Source organism: Pteropus medius, unplaced genomic scaffold (assembly GCF_902729225.1).
Source record: "Pteropus medius unplaced genomic scaffold, Ma_sr-lr_union100, whole genome shotgun sequence".
In the NCBI taxonomy this organism is placed as follows: domain Eukaryota; kingdom Metazoa; phylum Chordata; class Mammalia; order Chiroptera; family Pteropodidae; genus Pteropus; species Pteropus medius.
The window spans coordinates 9850921-9874750 of NW_024354503.1; the positions used below are offsets into that span (position 1 = coordinate 9850921).

General features: G+C 37.4%; 1 protein-coding gene and 1 pseudogene across 8 annotated transcripts in view; both read left to right on the forward strand.

Annotated features, from left to right (window-relative positions):
* Nucleotides 1-23830, forward strand: part of NCOA7 (nuclear receptor coactivator 7) — a 123607-nt gene that overhangs the window by 24021 nt on the left and 75756 nt on the right. The gene's annotated exons all lie outside the window — the stretch shown is intronic.
* LOC120596507 (uncharacterized) lies at nt 7504-7622 on the forward strand (annotated as a pseudogene).

The window sequence follows — 23830 nt, forward strand, 5'->3', positions numbered from 1 at the left end:
AAACTAAAGAACTTGAACATCTTTTCATGTGTTTATTAGCCATCTATCTATCTTCTTCAGTGCAATGTCTTTTCATGTCTTTTGCCTATATTGTAATTGGATTTTGTTGTTGTAGAGGTTTGAGAGTTTTTTATGCATTCTAGATACTAGTTCTTTCCTATATGGTTTGCAGATATTTTCTCCCAGTCTAGCTTTTCCCCCTTCCTCTTAATAGTGTCTTTTTTTGCAGAGCAAGAGTTTTTAATTTGGATGTGATTCAATTTATTAGTTTTTCCTTTTATGGATTGTGTTTTTGATGTCAAATCTAATAACTCTTTGCCCGGCTCTCATCTGTCTTAAATATTTTCTTTTTTTTCCCTAAAAGTCTTATAGTATTATTTTATATTTAAGTTAACTTATATGAAAGTTAACTTATATTTAAGTTAAATATAAAATATTTAAATATTTTTATTTAACTTAAACATAAGTTAACTTTCATATAAGTTAACTTATATGAAAGTTAACTTTCATATAAGATGTGAGTTTAGGTCAGCGTTTTGTTTGTTTGTTTGTTTGGTGGTGTTTTGCGTTGGACGCTCTACATAGCAATTTCAAAAACTATCTTGCCTGCTCAGTCTGAATCCAAACTGATTCCAATAGTAAGAATTGACTGGTGGTTCGTGAACAGTCTGCTCAAAGTTAACCACTTCTTGTTCCTAAGATGTAGAGTTAGGGGAGCCCCTTAAAGTGAGAATACAAGATGAAGCTGTTCTGAAAAAACAGCATAGTTTTTTCAACTCAGAAATGTCAAAGTTAACTGTCATGCTTGCTTTGACCTCGTGTGAAAAGTATTCTAACAATGAAAAGAAAACCATATCCTAAAATGAAGTGTGACCTTGGGAACATAGGGATAGCTGGAGAAGGACAAAAATCAGTGGTGCTATTAAAACAGTAGGTCAACATGATTGGTTACTAGGAAATGAGAGAGCTTGAGAGAGAGAGAGCTTGAGAGAGAGAGAGACGGTGGGGGTGGGGGAGGGGAAAACAGACAAACCTGTAGTTTAGCGATTTTAATGCAGCAGCAGCCAAAAATGGTCAACCCCTACTCCTAATCCATTATCAGAAAAGAGCAACAGTTATAAATCTTTTCAAATGCCTTCCGACTAAACTGTGGCATTCCATAAAGTGGAATTACTAACAGGACCTACTTGAAAGCCAGTTTCTGACAACATAGGGCTGATTTCTCTGGAGCAGTGTGAATGAGAGCAGTCCAGGCAAGATCTCCAGAGAAGAATGTAAAGTCAGGCAAAGGGTAAGACCAAACTGACGCAGTTACACCACTGTAAACAAACCTCTAGGGTCTCAGAGGAGAGCAAAAGGAAGACTTCTCCTGATTTCTGCCTGCTACCACGGTGTGTATCTGAAATCCTAAAAATTGCTTTTAAACTCTATTCACCCCTCCCCGCCACCCCCATCCCTTTTCCCTAAGAGTAGTTAAATAGTCTGTTTTCTTGGTGGGCTCCTCTACCACGTGGTTTCATAAACGTGGTGTGATTGTGTTTGGTAAATAGTCCCTTATTTGCCTCCTTTGTTGCTGTCTCTCTCTCTCATCAGAGAAAGGTAAGTTTAAAAGACTCTATTTTAAGAATTTTGCATTGAAATGAGCAATTTGAGGATTTTACCCAATACTTCCTTTTTCATAATTTATCTTGAAATTTGCTTTTGAAACTCTAAAAGGGTGAATTAGCTTCACTAATAGGTGGTTTTATTCTGAATAAGCTCTGAGTTTGAGGACCTCCTACTCCTAACCCTCCTGGTTCTCAGGACCTTCAGTGTTGTTTTATACCAGTTGCTTATTCCAGATGGAATAATTCGTGAGACCTTTTCCTGTGCTTTTGCAGAGAATACGTATATACACATTTAGTATATTACAAATGTGTGTATTAATTCCTTGATACTTGACAGGTTTTGAAACTAAATGAAAAATTGAATTATTATTAAAGCAAATTATACTCTCTGTACTACCCTGTGGAGTGATAGTTATTCATTATGGCCTTGTGCCCTCTTCCTTCCCCTTGCAATTAGAAGGCAGATATTTGTTCAGTAGTGCTACACAGGGCTCTCTTCCACACTCATTTTGACATTATTTGGCTTTTGTACAATTTAGAACCCATTTTGTGATTTTTCTGTAGATCTCTTTATGTCTTCGTATGTGTGTTTGAAAATTCCTTGAGAACCTATTTTTCAGGACCCCGGGTTAATTTAGGATATCAAAAATATATTTTTAGTTAAACCAAAGTGGTATTTTGCAGGAGATCTACTTTCTCCCTCTAATAAGATTTGAGAGGGCCTGTGAATAGATAATGAGAGATAGAGACCCTTCAGTAGACCTTTCTTGGTTATACTTACTTGCTGGCTCCACCCACTCTTTCTTGGTTATCATGAAAAGCAGAACTGCCACTGCCACCTGTTTCCTTCTCTTGCCCACCCCCTTCAGAGCCAGCAATACATAGCAGGGAGGGGATGATGCTTTTCTGTCCCCCTCACTCTCCACCCCTAAGGGTGCAGAGTATACCACACTTCTTAGCTCCCATCCCTGCTCCTTAGACACCTCTCACTTCTTTCTCCAGACTTTGCCCTGGCAATTTTTCAGCCTTGAACCTCTGACCCATCAGAAGAACACTAGTGTTTGAAAATAACTTCAGTGCATGATCTTGGCCAACTTTCTAAACTCCTTCACGCTACATTTCTTCGGTTGCTAAATGTGACTAATAATAAACCGTTAACAAGAAGAATTTAAAGAATAAAGCTTTCCAACCCGAAACAGAAGCAGGAGCCCAGATGGGGCTCAGCAATGAGAACCAGAGCTGAACCAGATCTGGTCCCTTGTTCACGCTGATTGAGATTTGACTTCTTCATGATCTGGAGACTGATATTTGACCACTGGGATTTTTCTTTTTTTTTAAATTAAGTATACTATATAGTAAGCTGTGTAGCTGTCTTATTCAAACAAAACAAAACCAAGATGGCTGTGAACATTTAGGTAGCATACACAAAGTGCCAGTCACAGTGAGTACTTAATCACTCCTTTAAAAACAAATCATTACTGACATTAGCTTTGATGCCTACCTGCACCTTCATTTTCACCCCAAAAAATCCTCATCTTGATACCCCACTCCTCACACATGAGCTGCTCCTGTTGTTCAGATCAGGGAGACTGGAGCAATTACAACAGTGCTGAGTGGAATCATAGTTTCCCAAAGGCACATTATTATGAGCACAACTAGATTCTGGAATATCATGAAGTCAAATTATATAGTGCAAGAGCTTTCAGAAATCTAAGGCACCCTTTTATTTAACAGTCGGGCCTTAAGCCCATGAGGGGAAATTGTCAATGATGTGTTGGCCCGATAGCAGGGCACTATATATACTGCTAATCAGAGCCTCACCACTGGTGTTACTTGACACAGTCTCATGTCTCAGGTAGTCTTGCCAGAGATCGTGACCCCTCAGCCCTTGGGATGGCCAGAGACACAGGCTGGTCACCTTTAGCGATGAGCAGCATCTAACCTCAGGGAGCAGTATAAGTATTATCCTCCTCTGTATATGTTTTGATGTCATAAAGATTGGGAGATCTGGTCTAAATTATCTTCATACCAAGCCTCTGATATATAAAATTTTCATCCCCAAATACAATTTGACTGCTGTGGAAATTTAGGCTCAAAGAGGTTGAATAACTTCAATGAGCTTATACAGCAGGTAAGTAAGTGAGGCAGGATTTGAGCCCAGCTCTGTACTTCTCCATCAAGAGCTTATGCTCTGTGATGCTGCCCAGGGCTGTGTGGCAACGTAGTGGCAGAACGGGCCTGTAAAACACAGGTTACCTGACTTGCTGCTACTCACAGTGTGGGGTAAATAGATTTCTGTGGGCAGTCTTGGCAGCCTAACATCAGTTTACACCCCTGGGAATTAATTTGCAGAAATGCATCCTGGATTTCAAAGACCTAACTTTTAAGTGACCTTTTCCAAAATAGATTGTTTGTAACTTGAAGACATCCCATACTACATGTCTTGTCAACTTTACTCATTCATAACATGGTTAAGGTCAGAGTATTAACCAACCAAGACAGTAGAAAACGTGCAGTCTCTATACCCTGCTTGCCTAAGTCAGGGTTTTGCATGACAGTGATCTACTTTACTCTCTAGGATTGCATCTTGTCTAAAAAAGTAGTTGCCTCTAATATAAATGAATGTACAAATACATTTGGACAACCTCAGCTTGCCCTCTTGCTTAGGTACAGAGTCCAAGTTTCAGTGGGAGGAGTCACCTGCATGGGTGTGGCTGGTTGACTGCTGAGGACACAGTGCATGTTCTCCAGCTCTGCAGAGGCAGCCTTTGACCCTAGGAAAGAGCTGAGCTGTCTCTGTGGTAGTCCTGTGCTAAGAATTAATAACACCACATGGTGGAGTGTTGTGATGTGAACTCTTGCCCTTCCTTTAATTAAGAGTCTGTAGATTGTTTTTGCCTGTTGGCCAAGGGCCATTAGAGAAGAACCTTAGTATATCCAAGATCTGAGGAGAAACATTCTTATTACCAGTTGTTGGATTCAGACATTCAGTCATATTGCAGGTTTTAACTGAGTTAATACTTGAAAAGCACATAGAACCTTTTGAAGTGCTTGGTAATTATTAACTCTATACCTTCTTAATATTTGGTTATTACTTTATCAGTTTCACTATGCCTACTAATTATAATAAAACTTGATAATAGTATTTGTTAGTACTTTACAGAGTGCTTTCACATGCATTCTCTCACCTTATCCTTACAATGATCCTATGAGTAGATATGAATGCAGGCGATGAATCTATAGTTTGGGAGGTTAAGTAACGTGCCTCCAATCACTTAGCCTTCAGATGGAGGGTTTGAGCCTTTAAATGGAGAGTCTGCTTTGTTTGTATCTGATTATTTTCTTTATTCCATATTGTCTCAGTTTAAATTGCATTAAACATTAATTTTTACTTTGTTTGAGAGGGGAATTAGTAGGAAAAATTGATTGTGGGTGTGGAAGTAGAGTGTTTTAGTTGACTTCACTGAAAACTATATTTGATTTCAATTTCTAAGAACCATCCCAGAGAACTCTTGTTGCTGTTAGGAACATGTGCCTGTAGAGATCCACAGCACTGCCCAAGAATCTTTCATGTGTGATCTTCATAGCTCTTATTTGTTTGTTTATGTGTATATAGTCAGTCTCTCCCCAAGTGGGCCATCTGGAGGGTGAAGATTCTGCAATAGTTTAGGGCTCCTTCCTTGTTTCTTGTTAAATAGTGGTTGGTATATAAGAAGTGTTAAATACTTTTTGACTAACTACAGACTGAGAATATTTAAAATAGCTTCTTTAATGTAGAATATAAATGGTTCGTGAGTCTTAATTTTTATCAGTGCGAACTTCTCAGTATTCAGCAATTTTATTAATCTTAAAAAAAGATTAAGAATATTTTAAAACCATTTCCTGTGAAAAAGCTGCCTGTACATTATTTGAAAATTAATTACTAATTACCAGTTAAACTCTTGAATAAGCTGTAATGTTGTTAAGACTTATGTTTCCTATTTTCTTGATTGAGTTCAGATTAGGCAGCTCTGAAAGGAACATTTACATATTGTTTGACATTCATTTATGGGAAAACACATTCACAGCCAAGTTTGGTCTGATAATGTTTTCAGGAAATAGTTAACTTTTTTCTACAGATAAAAAAAAGACTATGGAATAAATCCATGCCTATACACTCACTTAGTATATGACAAAGGAGGTAAGAATATACAATGGAGTAAAGACAGTCTCTTCAATAAATTGTGTTGGGAAAATTGGACAAGTACATGCAAAAAAAAGAAACTGGCCCACCTTCTTACACCGTATACAAGAATGAATTCAAAATGGATTAAAGACTAAAATGTAAGACCTGAAACCATAAAACTTATAGAAGAAAATATAGGCAGTAAAATCTCTGATATTACTAACAGTAATTTCTTTTTGGATATATCTCCCTGGGCAAGAATAACAATAGAAAAAATAAACAAATTTGACTACACCAAACTAAAAAGTTTTTGTGCAGCAAAAGAAACCATCAACAAAACAAAACATAGCCGACTGAATGAGAGAAGATAATTTGCTTATGATACATCTGATAAGAGGTTAATCTCCAAAATATATAAAGAACTCATACAATTCAACAACAACAAAAACAAACAGTCTAATTAAAAAATGGGCAGAAGACCTGAACAGATACTTCTCCAAAGAGGAAATACAGATGGCTAATAGACATATGAAAATATGCTCAAGGTCACTAATCATCAGAGAAATGCAAATTCAAACTGCAATGAAAGATCACCTGACACCTGTCAGAATGGCTATCGTCAATAAATCAAAAAACAAGTGTTGGCGAAGATGCGGAGAAAAGGGAACCCTCATACATTGTTGGTGGGATTGGTACAGCTGCTATGGAAAACCATCTGGAGGTTTCTCAAAAAATTAAAAATGGATATACCTTTTGACCCAGCAATTGCACTCTGGGTATTTATCCAAAGAAAACCAAAATAATAATTCATAAAGATCTATGTACCTCAATATTCATGGAAGCACAATTTACAATAGCTATGATATGGAAGCAACCTAAATGCCCATCAAAAGACGATTGGATAAGGAAGTTATGGTTCATATAGACAATGGAATATTAGCCATTAAAAAAATGAAATCCTACCATTTGCAATGACATAGATGGACCTAGAGGTTATTATGCTGAGTGAAATAAGTCAGACAGAGAAAGATAAATACCATATGATTTCACTTATATGTGGAATCTAAGGAACTAAAAGAACAAACTAATCAAAATCAGACTCACAAATATAGTGGACAAATATAGGGGAAGAGATGTTGGGGGACTGAGAATGGGGCAAAGTGTTAAAGAAGTACAAATTAGTAGTTGATAGATGGTCACTGAGATGGGGAGCATGGCATAGGGAATGCAGTTAGCATTAATATATTAGCTAGGTGGAAAACCAGGGGAGAGAAGGAGCAATTAGGGGAATCATTCTATAAACTATATAAATGTCTAACCAATATACCATAAACTTGAAACTAATTAAAGTACATAAATTTAAAGCTTATGGACACTTACACATTCATAGTTAGACTCATGCTTTTGCTTGATTTTTTTAATGAACAATTACTTGATTTAATTTCATGTAGAATTCTGCTTTTCAATCTATAGGTTACCATCCCATTGGAGTGTCATGAAATCGATTTAGTGGATAGGAACCAGCATTTTTTTTAATGGAATGAACAGAATAGATTTGTCTATACCTGTCTTTTCAGATTGTTGAGGGAACTGACTGAATTAAATATATAAAGTCTTTAAAATAGGCACTAGTGAAAAATAAGCACTAAGGAATTTTAATATAAAAGCACACTACCTCAATGAAGAACACAAGAATAAATGAGAAAAAGTAAGAAAAAATACGTGGGCACAGTCAATGGCCATGCCACCCTGAACATGCCTGATCTCATCTGATCTCAGAAGCTAAGCAGAGTTAGGTCTGGTTAGTACTTGGATGGGAGACCACCTAGGAATGCCAGGTGCTGTAGGCATTAAAAAAGAAAAAAAAATAATACATGGGCACAAATTTTTAGGGAGTCTGTATATCCCTTGAAACATGTTCATAAACATGCTCTAGTCATAGCCTTCAGTGAAAGACTCAAGATTCCAAGACACAGAAAAGATCAAAGCACATGAGAAGTAAATAATTTAAACTGCCCTCCTCCTTTTTAAATATTGTTACTTACGGTGAGAAAGACCAGCTCAACTGACACCTGAATTTGGACTTACATATGGTACTGTCAGCTTGAGATACCTTTGTCGCATGCATTTGAAACCTTTCCCTGTTGATGATGATACAGTGACTCTTCAGCCAGAGAAAATTCAGTTCTGAACCAGAAAATGCTTTGTGCTCACAGCTCTAGAAACTTAATAGCTCATGCTTATAGTCTAGCTGCTGGTGATTTTAGTAGGATTTTCCTCCCCCTCAAAAAAACTCATATCTGGAAATTCTAACAGTCTTCACCCCCTCTACCCTCATAAGTCAGATGCTAATTGCATATTCTCCCACTCATCTTCCCAGATTAGACTTCCTGAGCCACAGTTCAAATATGTCACTTCTGCATCCTAAACTCTTCTCTCAGACTTAAGGTTCTGCTTTATGGCTCATTCCTACCTTTCTGTCTTTGTCTCCTACTTTGATTTTCTTGCAAGCAAAATGTAAATGTCTTGCACTTTGCTTGCTCAGAACTTTGCTTTCATTATACAAAGAGTGGCTCTTCACTATCCTCTCCTTATATACCGTGATGTCAAACCCATCACTCTAGCAAACCCATTTTTAGTTGTGACACTGTTTCCTTGAGGTCTTTCCTATTTAATTTAATCCTTCACTTCTACCCTACCACCCAAACTAAATGTGCCCTCCCCTACCACTGGACTCAGGGCAGTGCTAGGCTTCCTTATGCCTTCCCTTGGGGCCCTTAAGTCAGTCTGTATTTGGATACTCCCAGTAACAACACTCTCATCTTCTCTGCATTATTTGATTGTTGTTATTTATTGTTAATTCTTTCTCATGTTTTTTAAATTAAGTTTATTGGGGTAACATTGGTTAATACAATTATATAATTTTCAGATGTACATTATCATTTGACATCTGTATATTCTATTGTGTATTTACCACCCAAAGTTCAGTTTCCTTCAGCTACCATATATTTGATCCCCTTTACCCTCTACTACTATCCCCCCCTACTCCCTATATTTGACCCCCTTTATCCCATCTACCTCCCACCTCATCCCCCATCTCCTACCCTCTGGTAACCACTAGTCTATAGTCCATGTCCATGAGTCTCTGTTTGTCCTGTTCTGTTCCTTTGTTGCTTTTACGTCTGTATCCCACATATAAGTGATATCATGTGATTTTCAACTTTTTCTGTCTGGCTTATTTCGCTTAGCATGATTATCTCGAGGTCCATCCAGTTTGTCGCAAATGGCAGTATTACATCTCTTCTTATGGCTGAGTAATATTCCATTGTATATATGTACCACAGCTTCTTGCACTTTAGCCAGTCATTTAGTATAGGACACTTCGGTTGCTTCCATGTCCTGGCCACTGTGAATGATGGTGCTGCTATGAACATCAGTGTGCAAATATCTTTTTGGATATGGATTTTCAAGTCTTTGGAGTAAATACCCAGTAGAGGGATTGCTGGATCATATGATAGATCAATTCCTAGTTTTTTGAGGAACTGCCATACTTTTTTCCATAGTGGCTGTACCAATTTGCAGTCCCACCAGCAATGTATGAGGGTTCCTTTTTTTCCACATCCTCTCCAACATTTGTTATTACTTGTCCTGTTGATTATAGCTATTCTTACAGGTGTGAGATGGTATCTCATTGTGGTTTTGATTTGCATTTTCCTAATAGCTAGTGATGTTGAGCATCTTTTCATATGTTTGTTGGCCATTTGTATGTCCTCTAGGGAGAAGTGTCTGTTCAGATCCACTGCCCATTTTTTGATTGGATCATTTGTTTTTTTGTTGTTATTGAGTTGTACGAGTTCTTTGTATATTTTGGGTATTAGGCCCTTGTTGGAGGCGTGCTTGCAAATGTATTTTCCCATTCGGATGGTTGTCTTTTTACCTTGTTGACAATTTCTTTTGCTGAGCAGAAACTTTTCAGTTTGATGTAGTCCCATTTATTTATTTTAGCTTTTACTTCCCTTGCTTTTGAGGTCAAATTCATAAAACCTTCTTTAAGTCCAAGGTCCTTTAGTTCCTATGTTTTCTTCTATGCATTTTATTGTTTCAGGTTTTATATTTAGGTCCTTAATCCATTTTGAGTTAATTTTGGTGTGTGGTGATAGACAACCGTTTAGTTTCATTGTTTTGCAGGTGGCTTGCCATTTTTCCCAGCACCGTTTATTGAAGAGGCTTTCCTTTCTCCACTGTATGTTTTTGGCTTTTTTGTCAACAATGATTTGCCCATATAAATATGGGTTTACTTCTGGACTCTCGATTCTGGTCCATGTGTCTGTTTTGCTGCCAGCACCATGCCATTTTATTACTGTCGCTTTGTAGTGTAATTTCAAGTTAGTGATACCTCCAGCCTCGTTCTTTTTTCTCAGGAATTTCAGCGTGATACCTCCAGCCTCGTTCTTTTTTCTCAGGATGGCTTTGGCAATTCAGGGTCTTTTGTGCTTCCATACAAATCTGTTTTTTTGTTCTGTTTCTTTCAAAAATGCCAATGAGATTTTGATGGGGATTGCATTAGTTCTTTTTCATTTTTATATTCCTCATAAGGTCTATCTTTATGCCTTGCACCTAGTAGTCATTACTAGGAATGGTAATTAACATTTGTTGAACATTTACTATGTGGCAGACACTTATTTGCATTCTCAAGTAATCTCATAATTACCCCATGAAATAGGTCCTGTTGTCCTAACTACAGATGAAGATGCTAAGCCTTATTATAGGTGATATGTTATTTGCCCAGGGTCACACAGATTTGAAGTGGCAGATCCAGGTCTCAACACCAGTGTTCCTGAGTTGAATTTTATAGAACCTTATCAGTTATTCATACAAGAATAAGTGAGACTCACTGATCTACGTGATTAAATGTATTGAAGTAGTAAACATGATTGTCAGTGCATAGGTATTCTTAGGAACTTCAGAACACACTAGGGAATCGCTGTTTTTTAAAGGAAACTTTAAAAGTCTACATACTAACAAAAATGTCAGCAATCTCCTCATCTTCCTCTATATTTTTGGGGATGTGGCAAGAATTCCTCTATTTTTTTTCTCACTAGATTTGGAGTTGGAGGCTCTCAAAGCTGAAATTCTTCTAGCGTGGGCACTTCTGTTCTAAAGGCCATCACCTGGTTCTTGAGCCAAAGGGCATATGTTCATGCATTTTTACTTCCCTTTTCTTTCATTTACCATTTCAGATAAAGTTTGCATAAACAAATGGTTAACATCCCATTTTATTCTGTTGTCTGAAAGTAAAGCAGCCTACTCGTTTTAGCTTTTTGCTTCTCACACACAAATGAAAATGGTAGTGAAAAGGATAACGGGCCAGGTTTGAGGAGACCAAGCAAGACGTACCATGGTCTATGATTTGCAAATGTGATTCAGCACCAACTAATGAGACTGATGTGTCAGTATATAGAGCATGAATCTGAGTGTCCTGGGGACAAGAAGGGAAGATGAGTAAGTTGGTTTTGGGGGACCCCCTGGATCTCTTCCCAAAGCATGACAGGATCTGCTGAGGCACACAGAAGGTGGTGGAGAGTAAGAAGGAGGTCTTTTCTCAATAATTTTGTTACTAGAACCATGTAACAGATTTCTTTGAAGAAGAATAAAGACCACTTAGAGGTGGGGATATCATGGACTGAGATGAGAAAAGTAGCTTGATGGTTGTGAGCCAAGAATTGTTTAGATGTAAATGGAGATGATGAAGTAAATTTAAATAAAGAATATGGATTATAGATTACATCACAATTTTAAAATGATGTATGTAGGAAACAGTTAAATTAGAGGCCAGTTATTCATGCTTTAAATATTCTTTTCTATACGGAAAAAAAAGAAACCTAATTATATTTTTAAATCACTCTATGGCATTTGAAAATGAAGCTTGCACATATCCTTTCAAGAATACATCTGTTGTACAAAACAGAATAGAATCAAAATTGATTGATCACACTTTTGAATAGGTGGAATGATTTAAATCATATCACTGTTGTGGATGGTTTGAGCTAAGTCATTAATCATTCCATTAATTTATTTCTGTGTATGTGAGAATATGTTACTGTTTCTTATGTCAACCATGGTGCATGTTCTTCACACTTTAGAGCTGGAAGAGCTTTTGGTTTTAGAAGTTATATAATATATAATTTAAAGCAAATCAAATTTGATATTTCAGATTAATTTTGTTAGCACAGCAGAAAGCTGAATAGTAATTTGGTTATTTCATTTTCAGAAGGTAATTGAAGCAGATGCTGGATATTGGTGGTGAGGTCATCTCAGACTGAGCTATCTTCGTTTCAATGGCTCCATCTTTTTTTTTTTAAGTGGAGTGTATTTCCATTTACTCTGCTAATCTACTGCTTTCATTACATAATGAGAGAAATTTAATTATTTTTCATCAGGATTTGGGGATTTTTTTTTACAAGAGTAGATGTATTTTAAATGTAAAAATGAGTTATAGATACCTATATATGCAAATACATAATTTTTCTTTTATAAAAGTATATGGATTTTTAAAATATAAAAATTAGTTATAAACACAGACACATCTTTAAGTGCAATTTGCCCTCTTAACAGGTCACTGAAAACTTAAAATTATAAAATTGAGATATGAACCTAATATGTATGTTTAGCATCTTCCTGTTTATTTTTAATACGTAGGAAAACCTTTCTCTAATTCTGAATAAATGACTGCTTTGGTTTTATGTTACCTGATGCAAGTAGATGCTTAAGATGTCTTCAGTTCTTTGACTTAATCAAATGTAAGACTTTATTAGAGTCATATAATGTTTATCCTTGGATTTGAAATATATTGTTGTGTTATGGGAGAAACTTATGCATTGCTTATCTCTCAGACAAACCTTATGGGCCCAGAGGGTAGAGTGCTGAACACACCAAATGTGAGCCTTGCTCTTACGGAGATTACTTTTCACAAGACATTAAATAAGAAAACACATGAATGCATATGTCATTAGAAATTGCAGCGTTTTCTGTGAAGGAAAATAACAGGATGGTATGAAATAATTGCAAGGGCATTATCCACTTTAGACAGGTGTGGTGTTCAAGGAAGACCTCTGGGGAAGGAGATTGCCAGATCATCTATGTGTTTAAGAGAAGACTTGGACTGGAGAAAAAGGAAAGAGGGGACTGTTCTAAATAAGGGGAACACTTAGACTCAAAGACATTAAGGTGGGAAAAAACTTGACAGGTTCCTGGATCTGCGAGAAGGCCAGTGTAGCTACAAAAGACTGCTTTTTGGGAGGATAGCACAAAAAGGGCGGAGGAGTCAGCTGGGGCAGGCATGCATGGCTTTGTTGGGTTAAGCAACTAGAGGGATGGAGATGCCATTAAATGAAATGAGAAAATTAGAAAATAACAGTTTTGAGAGGGAATCTCAAGAATTTAGGTTGGAATGTGTTAAGTTGAGATGACAATGAGGCATTCCAGTGGAACCACTAAATGCATGATTGGGTATGTGAATCTGGAATGAAAACAAGGTGGTCTGAGCTGAAACAGAAATTGAAGAGTTGTTGGGCCTAGCTGTAGAAATGGATGAGATCATATACAGAGAAAGTGTGCAGTGAAAAGAAAATAGAATGAAAGAATGGGCAGCAGAATGTGCAACTCCCGTATGTAGTAGTCTAGTAGAGTGAAATCCAGAAGAGGTAGGATCACAGGAGCCAAGAGAAGAGAGCATTTCAAGAAGGAGAGAATGATTAGCAATTTTGAATGCAGTGAGAAGTAAATTAAGAAAAGGACTGAAAAGTATCCATTAGGTTTGACCACTTGGAAGTTACTGATGATTGAATAATAAGAGCAGTTTCAGTGCAGTGGTGGGAGAAGCTAATTTAATGTAAATGGATGGAAGGAGACAGAGCTTCTAGGCAGTTCTGGGAATTTGGCTGGGAAGGGAAGCCAAAAATTAGGGCCATGGAAGGAGAATGCGGAGGTCAAGGAAAGATAAGTTTTTAAAGATGAAAGAGGAAGAGGAGTTATTAGAGCGTTTCTCAGCTGATGCAGATGATCTATCAGAGATGGTCCCTCAGAGAGGTCAGGTTGAAGACTGGCCCTTATGTAAAGTCAGGAGGACATTAGCAAGGTGATGAAGCAAAAGATGAGCCCCATCAGGTTTCCTGTTCCCTGCCCATCAGGGCCGAAAACAAGTTGTAAAGTGTAGAGTGTTACTTGTATAAATTGGTGGTACCACGCTTTCTTTTTCTGATTGCTCACTGTGTCAGGTGCTTTACAAATCTGACCTCATTTAATCCCCAGAACAAGATAGGCTGTGGTATTTTCTTCGTTGTGACAGGCAAGGAAACAGACTTGCTTGGAGTAGTTTAGTAATTTCCCAGGTTACACAGCTAGCAAGTCGTGGTGCCAGGATTTCTTCCTATTTATGTCCAACTCCAAAGCCTTCATGCTTAACTATCTCCACAGTACCCTCAAAATATATATAAAATTAATTCGAATAAACCTGTTCCAGAATATAAATTTCAGTGAATTTCAATGAATTTCATTAATATCTTCAATGAAAACACTATAGAATTTCTTAAATAAATTTTTTTATAACAGTAAAAAAATTATAATGTGCCCTCTTTGTAATACATGTCAGAAGGGTAGCTGGAGAATTCCTAAGTGTGTAAGCTTACTGAGTAGAACATTTGCATATTATTTTAAGAAATAAATGTACAATGCTAGGAATTGAGTAACTTGGTGTGGTATTAACTATTTTCCTTACTGATATGAATTTTTAAAATAAACTAAGTGACTGGATTTTTTGAGATATAATTGACATATAACATACATTAGATTCAGCATAATGATTTGATGTATGTATAGATTATGCAATGATCAGTGATTTGCTAGCTGTTTTAGCAATTAATTGAGCCCTAGGAGGGGGATGTGGGAAGCTCCGATTTACAGCCAGAAATACGGGTAACGATTTGGACTTGCAATTGGCATTCTGAGTTGGAGGGGGTCGTTGGAACCTCCAGTCTTCAGTCAGTCGGTCAGAACCACAGGTATCTGGGCTTGTGTCTGCCTCTGAAGTGTGTGTGTTGGAGGGCGGGGGCGGGGATTCTTGCATAATTGTAGGAAAAAAATCTCAAAGAGTAGGCACGACATTAAGAATGATGGACTTAGGGTTCATGTACTCACTTTTTCTCTTGGCTCTGTTTCCCTTTTATTCTCAGGTCCCCACAGTGAGCTCCTGGGGTTCTAAACCCTTATTATGTGGGGACAAGAAGACTGCCACAGCTCCAGTCTCTTATCTTCCTGGGTAGGAAAGAGCAAGAGTGTTTTGCAGTAGCTCATTCAGTCCGACTCAGAGTTGCTCTAATTGGACTGAAGTGAAAACTGTCCCTTGGCAAAGGGAACACAGAGAAGCACACCCTGGCCAGTGGTCCTGCACTTACGGGATCTGGTTGAACAGGCCCAGCAGGTTCTCCGAGCTGTGGCTGTGGAGTGAGTTCCCTGGTCAGCTTTGTAGCAGCCACCAGTTCTTCTTAGAGTGGCTCGCTCTTGTCCACTATCCTGGCAATATTGAGGAGGAGCTCTTCTGGGAGCTGGACTTTTCTAGCAGCCCATTTGTCAATGGCCTAGATTTGGGGACCTAGGGATTACTTTTGGAGTTGAGCAATTACAAATCCATTTTGTTTGACAAATCAGAGGTTTCTCTGGCAATATAATCTCCATTAAAAATTTAGCAGGCTTTCATTCTGTTTTCATTGGTCAATACCATGGGCTCGTAACAAGAACCATAGCTTGGTCTTTGAATGGAGCAGAATTTGGCTTGGAAATTTTAGTCTCTCAGCAGCAAACTGGCGATGTGCAGCCTGTCTCCCCAGCTTTCAGAGTAGTGTGAACCTCTGAGTGTCTGCTTCAGGGCAATGAAAACTGGTGCCCTGAGCTGAGGAGGCACTGCATATTTGCACTTTGGAGGCCTGGACTGTATTGTGTCAGCATCAGGGCAGTGGTGCCATCATTCTGTGTCTGGCAGAAGGAATAACTGGAGGTGCCTGAGAAAGCTCAGCTTCCCACAGATTCTCATCTCAATACAGTGAAGTCCCGTACTTGCTTGCACTCACTTTAGTTTGGAGCAGATAATTTGGCTTTCCCACCTCTGCATGACTCCAGGTCACCAGTCTTTCAGCTGTTCCAAGCTACAAACAAAGATTTTCTCTCAGCAGAGTTGTATTTTCATGTGGCTCTCCTTTCAGCAGGTCAGTTATAGCCCAACCTTGTTTCTTTCTTGTAAGACCTTATGAAAGGCTTAAAGAAATGGACAATTTACTCCAGAATCCTAAAATTCTCTTAAGCCCCCTAATAATACAGTATTAATAGACATAAGATCTAGTTTAAAGGTACAGAAATCATCCATTTATGGTCACGTGATGAGGACAGCCAACTTCCCAGCTGCCACCCAATACCAGTTCAGCCAGTCCACATTTGGGGGTAATTCACGTGTACATTTCCATGCTAGTCAGGACTCTTTCTCCTTTGGGAGGATGCCAAGTAACAAGATCAAACTAGCTTAGGGAAAAAGGATTAGGGGATTTATTCACGCATGTAAATTAAAAGTCCTGGGCTAGATTGTAGATTTGACTTCAGGAATGCCTTGATTTGGGGCCCTAATAATGTCATCATGACTCAGTTTCTCTATCTAAGCTCTCCCATTCTTTTGTCTTCCTTCTGCCAACTTAGGCTCTCCCTTGTGCAACAGCAGGCAAAGCAAACGTTGGCCAGTAGTTCGTACAAATCCTGAGATTCACCCTCATTGGCCAAGCCTAGAACATGTGCCAGTTCCTGGCATAATCACCGCAGTTGGGCAGCTGTCCAGAGGGGCCTCAGTGCTTTGATTGGACAGGTCTGGGTCAAGTATTTCATCCCTGCAGCTGGGGTGGAGCCCTACCCAGATATGATATTAAAAGTGGGGGAAGGATTTTTTTGTTGAAAATTTGTCCTGGTGTCAAAACAAGGAGGAAAAGATTGTAAATCAGTAGAAGCCTACCACAATTAAAGTGTGTCAGACACTGAACTAGGCACTGTAGTTAACATTTAAATAAAAAGAGAATGGTCTATGTTGAGTCTCAGTGAGTTTCTAGGCACTGGCATGTTTTGAAAGAATCTGCAAATATATCAGTTAATTCCATCATTGGATGATTTGACGAGATAACTTTTAAGGAGCTTTACTACCTGAGATTTTATGATTTATGCTTCTTGGAAAACAAAATGGAAAAGATAATTTATTACCTTAGGTCATTATTTTGTCATTTTAAATTACTGTTTACCATTTCATAATTTTTGATATTATGACAGCTTTATGTAGAATTCTGAAAACTCAATGCTTTCTTTAACATCACAAGTCTACTAACACAGTATCTGAATATAGAATAATTAATATATTGATGAAGGGTACCTTATTTTTGTGTGTATAGTAGTCTTACTAAGGATATAATAGTTGATAAATGCTGAGTTTTAGCTTTCGCCTATGCCACTGTGAAATTGAAATGTATACATGGGTTAAATATTGGGCCTTGCTTTTTATTGATTGGAACTTCTTTGCCCTGACCTAGGTAACCAGCACTGATAATTTCCTTTATTTGACTTTCATTTAAACTATAGCTGATACACCCCCTGCAGAGAGTCTCAGTAATAGTAAAAACATTTATTTTTCCCCATCTTATGAAATATTGTTATCATTACATTTGGTTTTCTTTAGAAGCCTTCTTTAATCTCAGCCAAAATAAAGTCCTGCTGAGCTTTCCTTACAGCTTAATGCAGGAACATGGAAATCCACGGGAGATTTGGATGATTGTTATTCCAATATTGTAAAGGTTTAAAAAAGTTTTATAATGTGTATTAAAATTAAAAGGAATTCCTGAGATCAGAACATTTAAAACTATATAAATATTTATGAGCAATTACCTTGCCTTTTATTAACAACTATTAAAACTTCAAAAAGAAAGTATAATAAAGTGTAAGTGAAAGTTTCTTGGTAAAGATTGCTATTGGAGAGGGTGTTATATTTATCCAGTTTATGGCGTATAAGGTATGTTGTTTAACCTTGGAGTGCCAGGTGATATATTAGATATGAAGAAGAGTTTATGAAAGGAAAGTCCAGTTCTCTTTTTCTGGAGTATGTGGGCAAGTGTTTAAGTGCTGAGGGAATTGTGAAATTTGACATAGATAACTCAACTTATAATTAGCCTGCTTTATCATTCCAGCACTAAAGTTTTTTCATGTCTTGTTTATCTGTTCATTCCTTCATTCATTTATTCATGCCCCACCTATTTCACAAAGATTAGAGGCACCTTTAAAAGCCACACATATGTAACCCATGTGTAACCAGCCTTGTTTTGGTCCAGCCCCAGCATTAAGTCACATTCAGAGAAATAAGTGTGACAGAAAAAATAACTGAAAATAATTCAAGTATATACGTTACCTCTCAGAAGACATCTAAGAGGAGAATAAATCTATTATATATAATAGAACTTTAAAAAAATTATCTTTTCCTATCTCTCTTACCTTTTTACATGCTATCAGCTATTTCCCTAAACTTACCCTCTTTCTCCTGGAAACCTATACAGAAGCCCTCTCCAAATCCAGTCCTTCTCTTTCCCTCTTCTTTTTTAGATATCTTTATTCTGTTTCCTCTCTCACTTATGTCCTTTTCTACTTCTCCCCCTAATTCATTTCGCACTTTTGTGTTAATAAGCCCAGATGGAGGGAAAGCAAAAAAAGCTGAAAATCCAACCCCGAGAATTTCCCTTAGATCACACAGGAAGGAGGCTGCAGCTATCCATATGTTAATATATCTCTTTGTTGCCCTTATAAAAAATCATAAAATGCTAATTAAAAATCGAAAGTATAAAAATTGTAAAATGCTAATTAAAAATTGAAAGTCTGGACCAGGGAACATATAAATTGGGATGAAAAGTAGACCACCAAACTGCATGCTATTAGCTGTGTGGTTCACTCAGAATGACTTCACGGTCAGTGATAAAAAGGACACCTTGCCATAGTTCTCCCTATTCATGAGTAGAGCACGTCAGTTTTTCCAGTGACAAAGCCCTCCCTAGCTCTTAACTCTAAAATTTTATAGGAGTTAATGTCTTTTGTAAAAGGAACACTAAAAAATGTGGTGATGTCCTTAACATCAATAACAGCAATTTATTGCAGTGACTGCAGGTAAAAATATAGGGCACGATGCCAGTGTGTGACTCAGTAAAAGACATTCTGCAGTTGACCAACGCAATATGGTCCGAGACTGCAGCTTTCTGATCATCCGAACTGATCCAAGAATAAAACTATACTGTGTGTAACAAAAAATGCAAACATTGACCTTAGGGACCAAAGCGGTGATGTAAATGAGTAGGTGATAAGTTGTAACTGCCAGCCGCAGGTGCTGGGCCAGTGTAGGGAAGGGTTCCTTAGAGCCTGATAAGTGGACCTCACAGAGGAGGGAACTCGTTTTTGCTCATCTCCGTCCTGCTTTGCCATGAAAGGTTCTAGATGAGTGCTACTATGTCTTCTAATTCTTCAAGGTGAACCTAAAGTCCATATTTTTTATGTGAAATATCTTCACATAAATGAAATATCATTCATTTATTTGGATCTTTAAAAAGTGCTCATGGGCTAAGCAGAACATTCCAGTAGGCATTCAGTCATCCATATCTGATCAGAGAAAAAGGATAGCCTGCATGCTTTTTGTAAAAGTCTTTATCAGTCTCAGTTCCATCTCTGCTGTACTCAAGATTGGTCTTCTGGCAAAGTCTAGAATCCGATGTTCTCTGAGTCTCCTAAACCAAATGGATTTCCAGCCATTCAATTCAGTTCTGACACTAACTGCCTCAAATTAGTGTCTGACTCCACAGGCTTAACAGGCTCAGTCACTCAGAACTGCCCTCACTTCAGATGCTAGTCATTAAGTTCCGGACCCCCAGTCAACCCATATTGCTGTCTGACTTGGATACAAACTTGGAAGTTCCCACAATTCCCTTCTCAGGTTCAAATTCAATAGAATGACTTGCAGGATTCAGGAAAACACTTTACTTAGGTATACCCATTCATTATAAAGGCTATAACTCAGGAACAGCCCAACAGAAGAAATACATAGAACGAAGTGTAGGAGTGGGAGTGTACAGAGCTTCCATTACCTCTCTGGGCATTCCAGCCTCCTGTAGTTCAATGAGTGCACCAACTCCGAGCCTTGTCACATAGTGGTTTTTATGGAGGTTTCATTGTGTCGGTATGACTGATTAAATCACTGATGATTGATCATTGAACTCAACCTCCAGCTCCTCTCCCCTTTGGTGGTCTGGGAGTGGGGCTGAAAGTTCTAAGCTTCTAGTCAAGGTTTGCTGTTTCTGGTGACCAGATTCTAGCCCCAAGTTATCTGGGACCTTTCTACCCTGCACTCTCCCCGTCCCACACACACCAGGAGTATCTCTTCATCATACAAAAGACATTCTTATAACTTAGGATATTCCAGGTGTTCTAGAAATTCTGTGCTAGGAACCAGGGAAAGACAAATATATATTTTTTATTATACCACAGGTGTTCTTTTTGGTTGATTAGGAGTAAACTAGTGTACTTGAAAGTTGACCACTGATGAGGTTTTTTGAAGAGCCTGACCAAGGTCGCCATGTGGTTGGATGATCATCACACTAGAAATAGGCCTTGAGATAATATGAAAGCAAGGCCAGGATTTTTCTTCAGAAATCTATTTTTATTTTTCCCTTACACATGAATGAATTACCCCAGAATTCTATATTAATTTTAGAAGGGAAAGATTTCAGAGTGGATATTACTAGTCTCCTACCCCTGAATCCTGTTTTTGAGCAATGTCACTCCCCCAATGATATGGCTAATATATATCAATTGGAAAAATACCTCTAAGAAATTGAATGGATATATTGGATATAAACCAAGTAAATTGTGGGCATCTGCCAAAATATTTTTTACCTAATATTCAATTATTCTTTCTGAAAGTACCTGTAATGACAGGACGAGTTATGAGGCCACTTTTAGTTTATGACATTGAAATAACATATCATAAAAGGGTGAGTATATGTATATGCCTAATATTGTTCAAAAGCAGTTACAAATTATTAGAATATATTTTAAAAGTTTGAAGGAGGGAGATAAGTTGAGTTAGAGCATATTCTAATTTTATGCCACTCTTAATTTTTGTCAACAGGCCATTTATACTGTTCGTAATTGTTATGTTTTACTAGGCTTTCAGGAAAGCATTAATTTATCTATTAAACTGATGCTTTTCAGGATTTTATTTTATTTTTTTTAGCATTTATTTTCTTTCATTCTGCTGTAGTTTAAGCAGTTAACAGGGAATAAGGTTAAAATCTGAGGGAAAAAGATCCCTGGAATGATTGTATTTCTGCTTGAAAAATTTTAAGGTAGCTATGCTTTAGTTTGCTGAAATGGCTTCAAGAAATCAAATTTTCTTCATTTCTCCAGAAGAATTGTGTCCTTGAAATATATTTCCATGTTAATGTTAGTTGTCATTGAATGTTAAAGTCATTGAAATGTATCCTAAAACTATTTTCTGTCATTGGGGAGTCTGAACATGTGATTCATTTTGAGTAAAAAATATTAAAAAAAAAAAATTCTGAGTTCACTAAGGAGTTCTAAGAAAAGAAAAAAAAAATATTTGGAAAACTTCCTCAGCTGTATAAGTGATCATAAACAGTGAATAATGGATTTAAGGGAAGAATAAAGTAATCAGATATAAAAATGAGTTTTAACCTTTTAGAAATCCTGTTAAAAATTTCCTTCCAGTATCCCCACCTCCAATAAGTGGTTTTGGAGTCACCCAACATAAAACCAAAGCTTAATATCTGTAATACTTTCATTGCACCTTGAGATTTCAGGATAGTCCTGAATAAACTTCTTTATTTTTCTTTAGAAATATGTGCTTACTGCTAGTCACTGCCAGCAGTGAACTTTTTTAAATAACATAGACAATGCATTGTGTAAACAGAGTAATGATTTGGACATGGAAAACTAAGATCCTACAGTGATATGATGCTCAGTTTATAGTTGCTTATAACACAAAAGCTAATTTACCCAGCTCAGTAGACTGAGTAATGGACTCCAAAGATATCCAGGTCCTAATTCCTGGACCTGTGAATCTTACCTTATATGGCTGGCAAAAGAGACCTTGAAAACATTATTGAGTTAAGGATTTTGAGATTTTCTTGGATTTTCTGGATGAGCTTCTAATGCAATCTCAGTGGCCACGTGAAGACAGGAGATTCGACTACAGAGAAGTCAGTATGACATTGAAGACAGATACTATGCTGCTGGCTTTCAAGATGGAGGAAGGGACCGCAAGGAATGCAGTTCTATAGGCTGGAAAAGGCAAGAAAAGAGCCCGAGCGGGTATTGTATCCCTGTACCTGATTTCAGGCTTCTGACCTTCCAACTAAGAGAATAAATGTGTTGTTTTAAGCCACCAAATTTGTGGTAATTTGTTACAGCAGCCCGAGGGAACTAATACAGCTAGTTGGTTTAACTATATTGAGTTAATAAACCTCAAATGGACTACTATAGTAAAGCAAAAGAAAAAAAAACTTTCAAATACTTTATACTTCTTAACATTTCTATTTCCATATTTTGATTAACTTCTGTGTTGCTTTGTTTATCAGCTTATTCTTGGTTGATAAACAGTAAAATTCCTAATACTTAAATGCCATATTTATAAGACTTGGCTGATTCTTCTTAGCACAACACAATTTTCTTATCATCTGGAGAAAGTCGCCATTTCTGTTCCCTTCCTCAGTTTATAGCTGAGATATATATTACCATTGTCTGTGCCATATAGACTTTTCAGGCTGTGACTCAGCATTCTGACTTTTAGGAAAGGGACTCAGACTCCCACACGAGCAATCTGTATATGCCACAAAAGCCTGTCTTGTGCCATAGACACAAGGCAAACATTCTCCACAGTATGCATCCGTTTTCTGGCAGTGCCGCTGTCATCCTGGTAGTGGGGGTAGCATTCCAGGTTCTCTGAACTGTCCCTTACGAACCCACCCCAAGGCTCCTCTAAAAGTGTGACAGTTTGCCTCTATTCCTGACACCTGCCCTTTGATAAGCACAGTTACCTAAGATCTGCTGACCCCATCACTGTTTTAATAGCAAAAGAAATCCTTTAAAAGGGGAATTTTTATGGTTTGTCTCTGATGGGCATTCTATTTACTAGTCTTTTTTAGAAGGCAGTTGTTTGTCGAGGTTGAAGGTATTTCCCTTATGTGTACCTGTGTTCTCCTGTATGGATATATCACTAGTTATTGAACTCAAAGCCAAAGGATCTCTTATTCTAACTTCATTGGTTCTTTGGAACCAGAGTATTTCCATTTTAACTGACATTCTATTGGGGGGAAAATCTCATGATCAAAATAAGACAAAGTGGAAAAAAGAATGCACGTATCAAAGGGTAACACTAGAGTCAAGTACATCTACAGATTTTTCAGTAATTCCTCCTAAATTTTTTTGTTTTATTTGATCATAATTCCAAGAAAGAATTTTCATCAATTAATTTTTTAAAAACTATTTCCGCCCCCCTCTGGCTTTAAGTTTGATTTTATTTGACATGTCACAACTGGGAATTTGCAGTGGAAACTGAAAACTGACCTTCTATTTGTGAAATCACAAAATGAAATGGAATACCAGAAGTGATGTTCTCTTATAAATAATAAATAGCTTTGTACTGCTGACTAAATTCATAGCAGAATTAAATATAATTAATATTTTATTGAGAAAACGTGAACGTAATTATATAGAATTTATCGAATACCTTCTTTGTAGTGTTATACTGTTTTCTGTGTTATCTTATTTACTTGGATCCTGAGAAACCCCCAAGTAACACAACAGCTGCAGCACAACAAAGTAGTCACTTCTGTTTATTGCACTCTTACTGTGAACTAGACACAGATTGTCTTTAATAGTAAAAGTAAGCTTCCTGTGTGCTATTTAGTTTAATCGTCACCAAAAAAAC